The sequence below is a fragment of the Octopus sinensis genome, linkage group LG5 (assembly GCF_006345805.1).
Source record: "Octopus sinensis linkage group LG5, ASM634580v1, whole genome shotgun sequence".
Classification (NCBI taxonomy): Eukaryota; Metazoa; Mollusca; class Cephalopoda; order Octopoda; family Octopodidae; genus Octopus; species Octopus sinensis.
In genome coordinates, this window is record NC_043001.1 from 70,540,790 (window position 1) to 70,555,789 (window position 15,000).

Below are 15,000 nucleotides of genomic sequence, written 5' to 3' on the forward strand. Positions count from 1 at the left end.
CCTAGTTTACTGAAAAGCGACGGAGAGTTGGTACCAAGCAGGATTAAAAATATAACCTGTCAAAGGGCGGAAGGGCCACTCAGAGGGAAGCCAACGGCCAACCATATCTGCAGAGCAGACTGGCGCCACCAGTGTTATCTTCTGATTAAAACGCTGCATGATCATGCAGCCAAACTTCAATATCATACTGGGTCGGCTTGGGCTGAGAATAAAACAAAACACTAATATCAGCAACAATACCTCAGACATTTTTCTTAAGACGAATTAATTATTATGCGAAACAACCAAAGTAAAAGTTAAAAGCATAACAAATTTCGTTGATAGTTGGAACTTGGCATTTACGAACTATTTATCAATCTGAAAAACGACAACAGCTAACTTAGGAGATGGAGAGATACCGTTGGAACATTTTATAGGAATGGTTGACGTAAAATTGAGAAACTGTAAAGAATTTATGACAAATACAGGCCATAAAATATGGTTAGGTTGGCAAGAAAGCAAACATGAAAGGTGCAGAGGTTACATGGTGCATAAAAATAACTTTGAAGTCTGTAACATGTTGCACAACGATTTCCAGTAAAATACACACTATAAGATTGGCAGTTAAGCCATACAACAGCTTAATCAACCGATGTTAAGTTCCAACTAACGAATACAATGACGTAAAAGTGAAGAACTATCAAGACCTTGAAAAAATAATTGGCAAAAATAAATCAGCAAATAAATATATAAATGAAGATTTATTTATAATTCAAGGTCACTAGAATGCAAAGATTAAAGATTGGCTCAGATGATTATCGCAATAAAAAAGGGAGAATTAGTGAAGTAAAAATATTTTTAAAATCTCGACAAAGTGCGTAGATAATCAGAAGTGTCCAAAACAACTCACACTAATTGCAGCAGCTACAAGATTCCTCATCTTCGGTGATAAAAACGCCCAAAGTTTTATACATACATACATGCATGCATACATTCATACATGCATACATACATACATACATACATACATACATACATACATACATACATACATACATAATTACATACATACATAATTACATATATACATATATACATACATAATACATACATACATACATACTTACATACATTTGTAAGATTCATTAGATATTTCCAAAAATTCTCCATATGAGATTCTTATGAGAATAGATAGAAACAATTGAATGTATGTATCGACAGTTCAACCAACGCAACACAACCACATATTTACAAACACCAAGAACTGTCTTAACTCAAAATATTTTGTTGCTGAACTATCAACAGGCTTCAACACTGATTTTGAGGAAAGCAAAGTCTGGTTATATATTCAAGAGCCGCCATCACATAGACGACCTCAAACTTTATGATAAAGAAGAAAACCAAGTCAGTTTCCTAGTTGATACGGTGTATAATGTCAGTGCTGATATCAGAATGGATTTCGGACTGAGAAAGCATGTTAGTCTTGAAGAGAGGCAAAACCAAATGCATGGACGAGCTAGCGATGCCGTCGGCAGAGGTTATGAAGTATATAGAAGAGACGGGCAATAAGTACTTGGAGATATTGGAAATGGATATATTGATGGAGAAAGAAATGACAGAAAAAATTAAGATGGAGTACTTGCGATGATTGAGACTGGTCCTTAAGTCGAAATTAAACGGATGGAATAAGATTGTAGATATCAAAACCTGTGCGGTTTCACTCCTTAGATGTGGAGCAGGAGTAATCGCATGTACAGTAGATGAACTAAACAGCTTAGACAGGAAGCTGAGGACGTCGCTGACTAGATATGGGTCACTCCACACAGAAGGTGACACAGACAGACTTATGTACCAATAAAAAGAGGGGCAAGAGGACTTATTGGATGCAAACACAGTATTAGAGCAGAAGAAAACAATATAGCAAGGTATGTAAAAAATGCAACAGAACCGATATTATTGGAAGTTCGAAGGTCAGGCTTGTATAGGATGAAACGTTGCAAACATAAAGCACTCTAGAAATACTTGAGAATGAATGAAACTAGAAATAGGAGGGTAAAGAAAAGAATGCATCGACAATTTCATAGGGATGTTGTAAGTCACTCAGACAGAGACAAAAGATGGCTATGGATGACTAAAAGTGATTTAAAACTGGAAACGGAGGCTCTGATCTCTGCTGCCCAAGGGCAAGCATTAAGAACCAAATGCATCAAATACAAAATAGATAACATTTCAGAAAGTGATAAGTGCAGAATTTGTGGACAAAACGGACTTTATTCCTCACTCCCGTAAATAAAATTAAAAAAACAAAAAACATAAATGGACACGGGAGGAATATATTTCAATCCTACACGCTTATTTTACAGCAGTGTTCTAGCCACAGAACGAAAACACAACAACATGTACGTATAAGATCTAGAAGAAAATAACTTAGATAAAGATTTGCATACAGTAATGAACCTTGATAAACTATCTAACGTACGGAGAATATCAGAAATAGAAATAGAACTCTCAAAAGTAAAGGTATATTAGGAAAACGTAGATAGTAACCACACAGCAATGCCAAATATCATAAGCACCGTGACTCTAAAATAGGAAGACAGACGTAACATGTTCAACAAAAATGAAGTAAACAGCAAAAGACAACAAACCTATACCGTAAGAATGTATAATGATGAGCAAAATGCAGCAACACAGACAAAAATATGAACGGGAGGGAATACGAATCAAATCTAAATCCTGGAAACAGTAAAGGTGAACCTAATGATTATGATACTCTACAAATGAGCATAATCAAATAATTGAAAGCCACAGATCTCAGTATGGACCACCCATTGTACCTACCAAAATTTAAAATTGATGATAAAGCAATATCAATAATAAATAGCATGAATCTGGCCGTCACAGAACTAATAGTCAGAGAAATAAATGTTAACATAACCAAGCTAAACGATATGATATATGCAGCGGCTTCTGTGGCCACAAAAGAAGATAGACAACCCTTTAATCCCGTACAAACGGGAGTATCACCACCAAAACATACTTTGTGGATAAATAATATTCAGAAAAAATAGAAAATATGAGAAATGATCTGTGAATCCTTAATGAAACTAGTAGACAATCAACGCTACTAAGCAACAAGAGAAGAAAAATACTACGTAAATACAAAATTACACAAGGTATACTTGAGATAAAACAATAGCTATATTAAGATATCCTCGCAAAAGCACAGCGTATCCGCAAGTATGAGAAAAGCAAACATTTCCTTGAACAAAACAAACAGTTCAACTCGAACACCAAACGATTCAACCAAGAACCTGGCAAAAATTAAAATAGAGATCAAGGCAGCACCTACAGTAGAAGTGGAAGAATTTTGGAAAGAGATATAGTCGGCGAAGGAACAACTCAGAAAAGATCTATCAAAACAACGAGCACAGCATCTGAAAAACACTGGACCCTATAACAACCGAAGAGGTCACCCAGGCACTTGAGAAACTAAGCAACTGAAAGGCACCCGAGCACGAAAGATCCCAATTTCTGATTAAAATAGCTAGCAGGAAGACAAAAGAAGCTGGCTTAAAAATTTAGTGAATGGCTCACAGAAGGGAACACTACCCTAATTCTCAAATCCACTGAAACGGCAAACCCACAAAACTACAGACCGATATGTCTCCCTAAAATTTACAAAGCCTTTGCTGCAATAATATCGCAGAGAATGGGCAAACACCTGATAAAAAACAAGCTGCTTACAGAAGAGCAGAAGGGATGCAGCAAGGGTTCATAGAGCTGTAAATATCAGCTACTGATCAAGAAAGCCATTCCTGAAGACAGCTTCAGAAAGAAGAAGGGTTTGAGTATTGCCTGGATCGATTACCGAAAGGCTTTTGATAGTATTTCTCACACATGAATCCTTGAAACACTAGGCATGATGAAGGTAGCTCCAAAAATCATAAAATATATAAAACATTCCATGAATAAATGGTAGACAGGGCTACAGCTTCAGACAAATGAGAGACCCATAAACATCAAAGCCATCCTCATTAGAAGAAGAATATTCCAAGGAGCCACACTTTCTCCACTCCTTTTCTGCTTGACACTGACACCTTTATCTGACATGCTAAACAGAACGGCAAAACAATCAGCTATCTCTTGTATATGGATGACCTAAGTTGTACGCTGCAAATGATAAACAGCTGGAAACATTAATACAGACGCAACATGGATTTACCAAAGAAATAAACATGAAATTTGGCTTAGAAAAATATGCCAAAGCAACTTTGAAAAGAGGAAACCTAGTTAAGAGTAGCAACATCACCTTAAATAAAGCAAATGAAATAAGACAATTAGACCAAAAGCAGACATGCAAATACTTAGGAATCAATGAACTAGATACGACACAACACACACAAATGTAAGAGAAGATAAAAAGGAATACTATATATGAGTCAGATTAATATTGAAAACAGAACTCAATGCAAAAAAACAAGATAATAGGTATTAACACTCTATCCATCCCAGTTATAATTTAAAGCTATATCAAGATAAACAGTGCATGAACTTGCAGGTGGTACCCAGATAGAATGTACTTTGGGTATGTGCTGTAGTATGTCGTGATGCTCATATTTTTACTGTATTGAAAGTGTTTTACTAGATCCTGCCTTGCTTGCAGCATGTCTCTTTCAACGCGTCGTTTCCACCGTGGTTCTTTTACTCCACCATTTTTTGTTCTCTTTATTATTATTATTATTATTATTATTATTATTATTATTATTATTATTATTATTATTATTATTATTATTATTATTGTTATTGTTGTTGTTGTTATTATTATTATTATCATCATCATCATCATCATCATCATCATTATTATCATTTATTTATTTATTTGTATTATATAAATAATGACAAAGGACAGAATTATTGGACAAAGAAATATTAAGAGTCAGTGATTAATTCGGATTTTTTATCTAATAAACGAAAAATGTGAAGAGAGAAAGAATGAAAAAATACAAAGCACCCATACATTTCGTTAAATGAGCTAGCCATCTAAAGAAGATTTCGTTATCTGTTTTAGTTGTACGAATGCAATATGTCACTTAGTACTATGCAGGCTGACTTCTATGAAGGGAGACAATGATGACTAGATTTGAAACCCAGCTATTTTAGGCTGAGAACAGACCATCACTCAGAGCATTACCATTACATCAGAGAGTTAAAATAAAGTATTTTGACCATATATGCTTGCCAATAGTAAATGTTATAAACTCATGATATGAATATGCAAATATTGGTGTTTTTTTAAGAGAAATACTTCGAATTAAGCAAAGTGTTCTCTCACCGATACTACTAAGTATATGTCTATATAACGAAGGAAACCCTTGAATAGTTGAAATGAAATGTTGAAGTAGGTTTGCGAAATACTAGAACACAATGAAAGAGAATTTATATATTTAACAACGCGTTTTCCGACAAGAGTTTATGGGAATGGAATTAAATGTTGTAGAAAGTAAAATACTGATGACTAGTAAAAGAAGAAAAAAGCAAATAGACACAGTAATTGAAAATAGCTCATAAAACAGTCAAACAAATTAATGAATTTAAATATTAGGAAAGGATAATGGCTGAAGATTTAAGATCATAGAATGAATTAAATTGTCGCATTGCAGTTGTTATAGCAGTTTTAGAAAAATTAAAGTCTGTTTGAAAAAAAAAATTAATAAAGAAATCACCAGATTTTTTGAAGTACATTTTATGGATGCGTATCATGGATGTTAGATAATAAAAATTAGGGAAATAAAAACTTATGGCCTTTGAAAGGAAATTTTTGAAGTGGTGTTTCACGTTCTATATACGGAACCACGAACAAACGAAAAAATTTTCCGAAAACTGCGACCCACAAATTTCTGCTGTCAGTTTATAAAGTTAAAAATTAAGCGAGTTGATCAGTAAATTTTGATGGATTGAATGCACAGGTAATAAGAAATAAAGGGGAAATCATATGTAATAATAATAAAGAGGGGGGGACAAAGAATGACAGAGAGAAAGAAAGGAAGGAAGATGGATATAAAAAGCAGAGAGCGAGGAAGATACAGAGATATTTTGACAATGGGAAGGACCTCATAGAAGAGCGAATCTAAATAGTAACGGATTGCGCATATATATCTGTTAATGGAAGGTGACCGACGGGCAGTGTCGATAGAGCATCGGGAAAATTCTATTCCATCTTTGCAGTTCTCTCTCTCTCTCTATCTCTCTCTCTCTCTCTCTCTATCTCTCTCTCTCTCTCTCTCTCTCTCTCATTACATTTCACTCTTAAATCTGCTCTTCCAACTCTACACTTAACTGCTTAAAATTTTATCCAATTTGTCCGATACACCTCACTTCAAATACCGCATTTGTCAACTTTCGCTCTTCGTCATTTCGGGGTCATTAAATAAATATTAATCTTGCCCTGGGGCCAACTCTTCCCATTCTGTCTTTTGAGAAGTAACAAGTTGTGGCAAGATCTGAAGAAATGTTCTAAATATACCCCCAAACACACCGTATAAAGTTTACATTGTAGATGTACGGATCATGTTGTGGGTGTACGAGGTCACAATGTCGATTTAGATATTACGCAGAAGATTAAGTATTGTATTAGTGACGTATGACATATTGTTTATGACATAAACATATTGTTTATAGGCGTCAAAAGAAGTGTATAGAGGGATACACCTCTTTTGAAAGGACACAAAAATGAGAAAGAGGTTCTGAAGCATAAAACATAAGATAAGCCTTCTACGCGAGAAAAAAGGTAAATATGTTCATGTGTATGTATATATGAGGAAGTGTGTAAGAGAAGAGATGATGAAATGTGTAAGAGTTAAGTGTACAGTTGGAAGAGTAGATAACAGTGGAATGTAAAGTGAGAGGGAGAGAAGGAGAAAGGGACAGAAAACTGTAAAGGTGCAATAGAATTGGAGAAATGGAAAGAGAGAGGCAGTGAGAGGGAGAAGGTAGAAAATACATTTATAAAATAGAGAGAAGCTGGAGTGTGATGGAGACGGTGTGAGAAGAAGAATATATAAGGAAACTTTTTATAAAGGATGGAATTGTAATAGCGTGTATAAATATGTTTTATAAGTGATTAGAATATAATGTTTTTGCAAAATAGTGTTTACAATATATTATGGTATAACAAATAAATAATAGTAATATTTATAGTTATATAATGAAGAATGAAAGGGTTTATAATGAATTATTGTAATATATAATGATAGATTGTGATAATGTTAAGAATATATTTCATATAATATATATTTTTGAAGTGTGATAGTGTTTTTGTCATTGGAATCACTTGAAACTGCATCGGTTAAGGAAAGCCTGGTTCGGGAATTCCCAAATATTGAGGAGTGTGGAACCACCTCTTATGCAAGGACATTCATACGCAAAATAATTGCTCCACGTACTCCATTCTGTTCTGGAAGAACAGAATGGAATAAGTGAAGCAAGAACACACGAAATGTGTTGCTGAAGAGGCCACAGATGTGTTACAAAAGATTTCCGGACAATGAACATGAGTTAAAACAATAAAATAAGAACAGTAATGAAAGAATGAAGAAAAAATAGAAAACATATATGGTGCATGTGTTTATTTGACAAGAAGAAAATGACCATTCACAGAGTACGACAATATCTGTTTGAACACAGGATTTCAAGTCAGGTATCTTGCAAAACGAATTAATAAACATTTAATCCCAGTTGTTTTTCCAGAGGAAATGGACTACCGCACAAAAACGGAGGTAAAAATTGCAATAAAACAAAGTCCAACACCCGTATTTAAGCCAAAACGGAATGTATCTTTCGCGACAATAGAAGGAACTTGTAAGACTTGAAAACCTAGGAATAATCGAGAAGACGGCCCAGTCAGACTGGGCAGCATCTAAGGTCTACGTAAAAAGGAAAAATAATAAGTTAAGATTTTGTGCAGATTTTTCAACGGGGTTAAATGATTGCTTAATCTCACATAACTACCCATTGCCTAGTCCTGAGGAAGTGTTTGCACAATTGAATGAAGGAAAGGTATTCCCAAAATTAGACCTCAGGGAGGCACATCTACAAATCTAAGTAGAAGAAGAAAGCTCACACATATTAACTATTAATACACACCGTGGTTTATTTGAATTTAAGCAGCTTTCCTTCGGTGTAAAAGTGGCTAATTCCATATTTCAACAACTAATGGAAACAATGCTGGGTGATTGTGATATTGCTATCGCCTATTTAAACGATACCCTTATAAAAAGCGAACCACATGAACAACATTTAGAAAACGTTGAAAGGGTATTCGAAAAAAATTAGAGAATACGGCTTCAAATTAACGAGTACTTTCTGAAAATATTGAATACTTGGGCCAGATAGTAGATAAAAACATACGGAAACCGGATCCACCCACAGCAACAGCGATAACAAATATGTCCATGCCGAATAATGAAACCGTTCTACAAGCATGCTTTGGTTTAGTAAATTACTATCAAATTTAGATTCCCAATATGCATAATGTAAGAGCCCGCTCACTTGTCTATTAAAGAAAAATACAAAATGGTGCTGGACTGATAAGTGCCAGAAGGCATTTGACAGCTTAAAATATTTTAACATCGGACTTATCGTTAACGCATTTTCATCTAAAGTTGGATAGCATCTTGGCTACAGATGCGAGTGATTACGGTGTAGGAGCCACGCTTCTTCACAAATATGACGATGGTAGTAAAAGGTCTATAGCCCATGCGTCACGATCGTTATTACCAGCAGAAAGGAACTATAGCCAGATAGAAAATAAAGTGTTAGCAATCATAGTCGGTGTGAAAAAATTCCTTAGATTTATTTATGCAAGCAATTTCTCTCTTACAAACCGATCATCGCCCAATACTGTCAATATACGGTTCTAAAAAGGGAAAACCAACACACACAGTGAATAGACTGCAGCGATGGGGCACAACATTATTATATTATCATTACAAAATGGAATATTTGCGGTCAAAAAAAAAACTAGAGCATGCTGATCGTTTGCCTAGACTGATGCTGAAACATTGCAAGCCATTCAAAGATACGGTAATCGCAGGTTTAAAACCCAGAAGGAGAAATAAAAATGTAATATGGAATGTGGTACGCGAATTACCGATAACCCTAGAAGACACAAAAAGAAATGCGGTAAAGGACGAATTCATTACAGATATGAAAAGAATATTGTGGTCAGGAAAAGTAAATAGGAACAGGATAGGTGCGAAACGAAATCAAGATGTGAACCTATACTCAATTTGTCATGGCGTACTGACGGATGCATAGAGAGTAGTAATACCTAAAACATTGCAAAAGAAAATATTGAGGGAATTTCATGATGGACATCCTAGTATTTCAAGGATGAAAATTTTGCGAAAGGCTGTTGAGGATGTGATCTAGCGACAAAATTGCTGACGATAAAATGTGAACATTAGCAAAAGTAATGTTTCGTGGTCGAGACTACACACCGATTTCGCTAGTCCCTTAAACAGTTCATACTACTTAGTAGTAGTCGATATTTGTAAGTGTAAAAAGTGAACCTCCTTAATTGCGACAATTTTTTTATACCAGCTGTTTGCGAAATTTGGCATCACAGATGTGATAGTGTCTGAAAATGGAACGCAATTTGTATCTTTGGAATTTAAAAAGTTTTGTGAAACGGTCGCTCTAGAACATGTAATTACGGCGCCATACAATCCTAGATCTAACGGACAAGCAGAATGCTTTGTCGATATGTTCAGGAGACCCCTAAGAATGTCAAATAAGGAAGTCACGGATGAGGTAACTCTACAACAATTCTTAAGAGTCACCATGTGTCACCAAATCCAAATACACTAGCAGGTATATACGAAGAAAATGAAATCAGTCTTCGACAAATTGCTATGTGGCGAGAAAAGAAAGATGGCAATGAAAAATGTAGCAAGATATTTCAAAATCAGGGAAAAAGTATTTGTTATGGAATATAAGTACAGAAAACAAAGTTGGGAAGATGGCGTGATTACCAAACGCATTGGGAAAATGCTATACTTGGTAAAAGGAAGAAAAAAGGTATACAAGAGACGCGTGAATCAACTAAGAAAAGATTCGTTGAGAACGAGCCCAAGAGAATGGAAGAAACAACGGAATAGTTATATGAAACTTTTCAAGTACCAACGCCACTACAAGTAATTAAACCCAGATGCACAAGCGTAAGAAAAATGAAACTGTACAGAGTTCCTGGGAGAGGATGCCAAAGGAATAATATTAAATGTGTAAATGTATGAAAAAAAGGAAAAAACAGAAAAAGGAAGGTGGGGAGATGTAAAAATTATTGCTATTAAAACGAATAAAATTACACTCCCTAAGAAAAACGAAAAGCTTTAAAGGGATGTTATTGGGATAATAATAATAGTGGTACACACCTCCACGTGACGAGTGGTATGTGATAGTCATTATAAATAATGTCAATCAGGGTGAGTATGGGTAGAGAGTAGACGGTCATAGATAGTCGTGGTCTTTCTTGTCTGACTATCTATACTGCTATACCGAAGTGACGTAATAAAAGTCCGACGAAAGGATTGCAACGATGATAGAGTAATTTGCTTATAAATGAATTTTATAGAAACTAGTATTTGATTTCAAATTTTGTCATATGACCAGTAATACCGGGAAGGGGGTAAGTCGATTATATCAACCGCAGTTATCCACAGGTACTTTTTTACCGAGCCCTCGATGGATGATAGGCAAAGTCGACCTCGATGGAATTTGAAAAAAGAAGGTAAAACTTGGAGAAATGCTGCTAGGCATTGTGCCCACGATTCTTTAAGGTCACCACCGTTAAAGAACCTAAATATTAACGGAATCTGTAACGATGGCCGTCACTCTCAAGCGTGTATGACCTTTTTAGATGTATCATTGTAATATGTAATACCTATCATTGCTTTTCTTAATTATTTTAGGCACGTGTAGTCTGATCAGGTATGAACATCCACTTGGGTTTTTGTCTCTCTCTCTTTGATGCAATTGACATCGATTATATTGACAACGTGTGAGAGGAAGAGACAGCATTGCGCCAGTACTAGGGCAGATAATCGTTTTCAGCTGAGTAGACCAAAGCAACACGAATTTAAGTATGTTGTTTAAGGACATGACGCACCAGCCCATCCAGGAATCGAACGACCAAATATATGATAGTAAGCTGAATCCCCTAACAACTAGGCCTCGCGATATTTTACTATGGCAGAGTTTGATAGTTGTTATAATAGTTTATTATGGAATATAATCAAAGAGTAGTATAGTATAGCCTATGTACAAAAGTACAATAATCTTTAAGTATAATATCTGAATATAATTGTAAAGACTTGTACAATATGTGAGACAGAGTATAGAAGTCAGAACGAGTGGAAAAAGAGGGTCAACCAGAAAGAAGGAAAGGAATGAAAAGAAAAGAAGAAAATAAAAATGAAAGGAGGGACATAGATTAGAGAGGATTATATGGATTAAGGGCATAGAAAAATCATCACATATTGTCATTTGCTCATGTCAAGTCATGAATAATGGAAGCGTGAATGACATGAAAATTGGATGCCATAAATAATGTTTTTAAAGTTTAGCACGTGGCAAGCAAGGTTATGGCAGGTGGTAAGCCGGTTACATGAACCCTGGTGCTCAACTGGTACTTATTTTATTGGCCTCGAAATACTGAAAATTAATGTTGACCTCGCATAAGTTGAACGCAAAACGTAATGAGTCAGTAGAAATACCGCAAAGCATTTATCTGACACTCTAAAAGTTCTGCCAGCTTCCAGCCTTGATGTCCTAAATAATCCTTTCTACAAAAGGCACAAGGCCTGAAATGTTGTGAGTGGGGGTTAACCGATTACATCGAGCCCAGTATATGACTAGTACTTATTTTATCGATTCCAAAATAATGAAAGGCGAAGTCAAACTTAGCAGAATTTGAACTCAAAACATGAAGCTGGAATAAATGTTGATAAGCATTTTGTCTGGCATGTTAATAATTCTGTTAGCCCGCCACCTTTCGATGCCCTAAATTATTGTATATATGTGTTAGGGATAGTTTACCCGGCTGTCATCAGAGTTTAGCGACAGGTTTTGATTCTGTCAGCGAATTTTCAAAGTAGTTTTTCTATTTCTGTAGATTTTCCTCTGAGTTTTTCAACGCTGCCCACTTTAATATCAACTGTGGCATATTTTGCACCAATACAATATTGCAGATGTTAACGGAAGCGAGAATGGAGAAATGGATGGGTGACAAATCTTATGCGTGTGAAGTAGAATATGTATTTAATGGATCCTATTATTTCAAAAGTGGCTTGTAGCATAAGGTAAATTTTCAGAATATAGTGCGGTGTTAGTTTCATACAATTGAGAATTTGATACAAATAACTTCCCGCTATCGATTCTGGCTGACCTCCATATAGTTGGCTTAGGATTTACTGATTGATACCTTGTGTTTTTCTGGAGCATTTACAATTATCTTATTACTACTGCTTTCAACAGTTCCGAAAAACAAACCACTACATTATAGCATTTCACTGAATCTGTGCCGCACAAATTCAGTCTTTGGTATCCTCATAGGGAGAAAATAAAAACAGAAATTTCAGTAAGTAATATCCTTTGTAATACCTTGAATTTTTGTATTGGTACTCTTGTCATATTCTTGGTCACTGAAATATTCCAAGAAAATACCATTTTTATTCAATATTTCCTTTATCAGGTTTGCAATGTTAGAACCTGTTTCTCCCGGCAGACTTCAAAAAGTCAAAATCTCTCTGGAATTTACTTTGAAAGCAAGGTATGATAAATATTGTCTGTTTGACATGTACGGAATCAGATATTGCATCAAATATTACTGAATAGTATTTTACCTTTGATCTTTCGGAGAATATGTGTTTCAAAACGTGATCGGAGCAAAGGGAAATAAATTTATTTTGTGATTCAGTTGACAAGTATATGTGCTTTCAGCTCTTCGCGTTTTTGCTGGTTTTATTTGACCTTCCTGACACAGGTTCAAATACAGATTTTAAGCTCATGGTTTTCTGGAAACTTGCAGATGTATATCGTTGCACATTGTAAATGATTCATTAACAACAATTTCTTTCCAAGGTTGCGACGTAAGGGTTCTGTTTCTAATTTGCTGTTCACGAGATTCTTCACGTTTTTACTGATAAAATATTCATTATTTGTTTCCAGAAAGGCTTGTCCATCTCTTTCTTTACTTTCAAGTTGCACTGACGTGAATTCAACTTAAAGTTTGATTCGAAATATTTGCACAAATTATAATCTATTTCGCAAAGTATTGGGAGAACCGATAGAGCGTCAAATAAAATGACTTGAGGTTATAGATATGATTCTCTGTGCTGTGTTCAAATCCTACTGAGGCCAGTACTCAAATCCTGCTGAGGTCTCTGTTCTAATCCTGATTTTCATCCTTCAAGAGCTGATAATTAAATTATCAGTCAGGGAATTGATGGAATTATTACAAGGTCGGACAAGAGGTTTTGCGGTATCTATTTTGGTTCTTTGCCTCTTACTTATCAGCAGAACTAATCTTGCCCATGAGAAGAACCAACTCAAAATACAATCAGCCAGTGGGATATGTAGGCCAACAGCCAGCTTAAGTAACCTAGCAACTGCATGCTATAGCTTTGCCCAAATGTGAAACGAAAACCGCTGAATTGGAATTGTATTTAGATCAGCAGTAAATATTAGGCTTTCTATGAAACTACCAATAGCAAATTAATGTCCTTTTGTGGATGCTGACTTTGTGTCTGCGTAACTAATTCGACGTGTGTAAGACTAATGAGTGACTGCCGAATGAATGGAGTGTGTCTATGTGTTTGCGTAGTGTGTAGGTGTTTCTTTGTGCCTATATGTTTGTGTGGTATGTGTGTTTGTTTGTAAGTGAATATGCTTGTCTGTGTATGTATGTATGTATGTATGTATGTATGTATGTATGTATGTCTGTATGTATGTATGTATGTTTGTATGTATATATGTATGTATGTATGTATGCATGTATGTATGTATATGCGTGCGTCTTCAGTGATGAAATAAAATAATCCATGCAGTACAAAGGAAAAGTATTGAAAGAATAGGGAAATTGGTCCGAAAGAAGCTGAAGGCGATGGAGTTGGGATGAACAAACGTGGGTACAACAACAGACTCATACGGGGGTGATAATGCACACCCCTGTATATGTGTCTGTATTTCCACGTTTCGATATATATATCTATATATATAGAAATATATACTAACACATTCGTCTGTCTTTAAGTTCTGAGTTCAAATTCCGCCGATGTCACTTTGCTTTTCATCCTTTCGGGGTCAATAAATTAAGTAACAGTTGCGTACTGGAGTCGATTTAATCGATTCCCCCTCTCCCAAAATTTCGGGCCTAGAAAAGAATATTATTATTATTGTTGTTGTTAAGGAGGGGAGCTGACAGAATCTGTACGAAATGCTTCGTCTGTTGGCACGTTCTTGGTTCAAATTCCGTCGAGGTCAAATTCGCCTTTCATCCTTTCGGGGGTCGATAAATTAAGTACCAGTTGTACACTAGGGTCGATATAATCGACTAACACCCCCCTCCCCTAAAAATTCCTGGTTTTTTACCAAAATTTGAAGCCAATATTATAATTTTTGTTGTTTAATCCTTCTTCTTGTTCTTGTTTTTTCTTCTACTTCTTCTTTTCTTCTTTTTCTTATCAGTATCATCATCATCATCATCCTTTCCTTGTTTCATTGTTCCAGATTTAAGAAATACAAGTTGTACACGATGTACTGTCTACATTTCTAGCTTTCGTTGGAGACCGCGACTATAAATACTTAATATTCTGTTTTGTGTAAAAGGTGCTGTCAATATGAAATCGAAATAAATGAATTGTTTCCATAATAAATATTTAGTCAAGTTATAAATCGAGAATATCTATTCACATTCTGATTTCTGTATGACAGTTATCAATCCAGTGAATTAGATTAAATAAT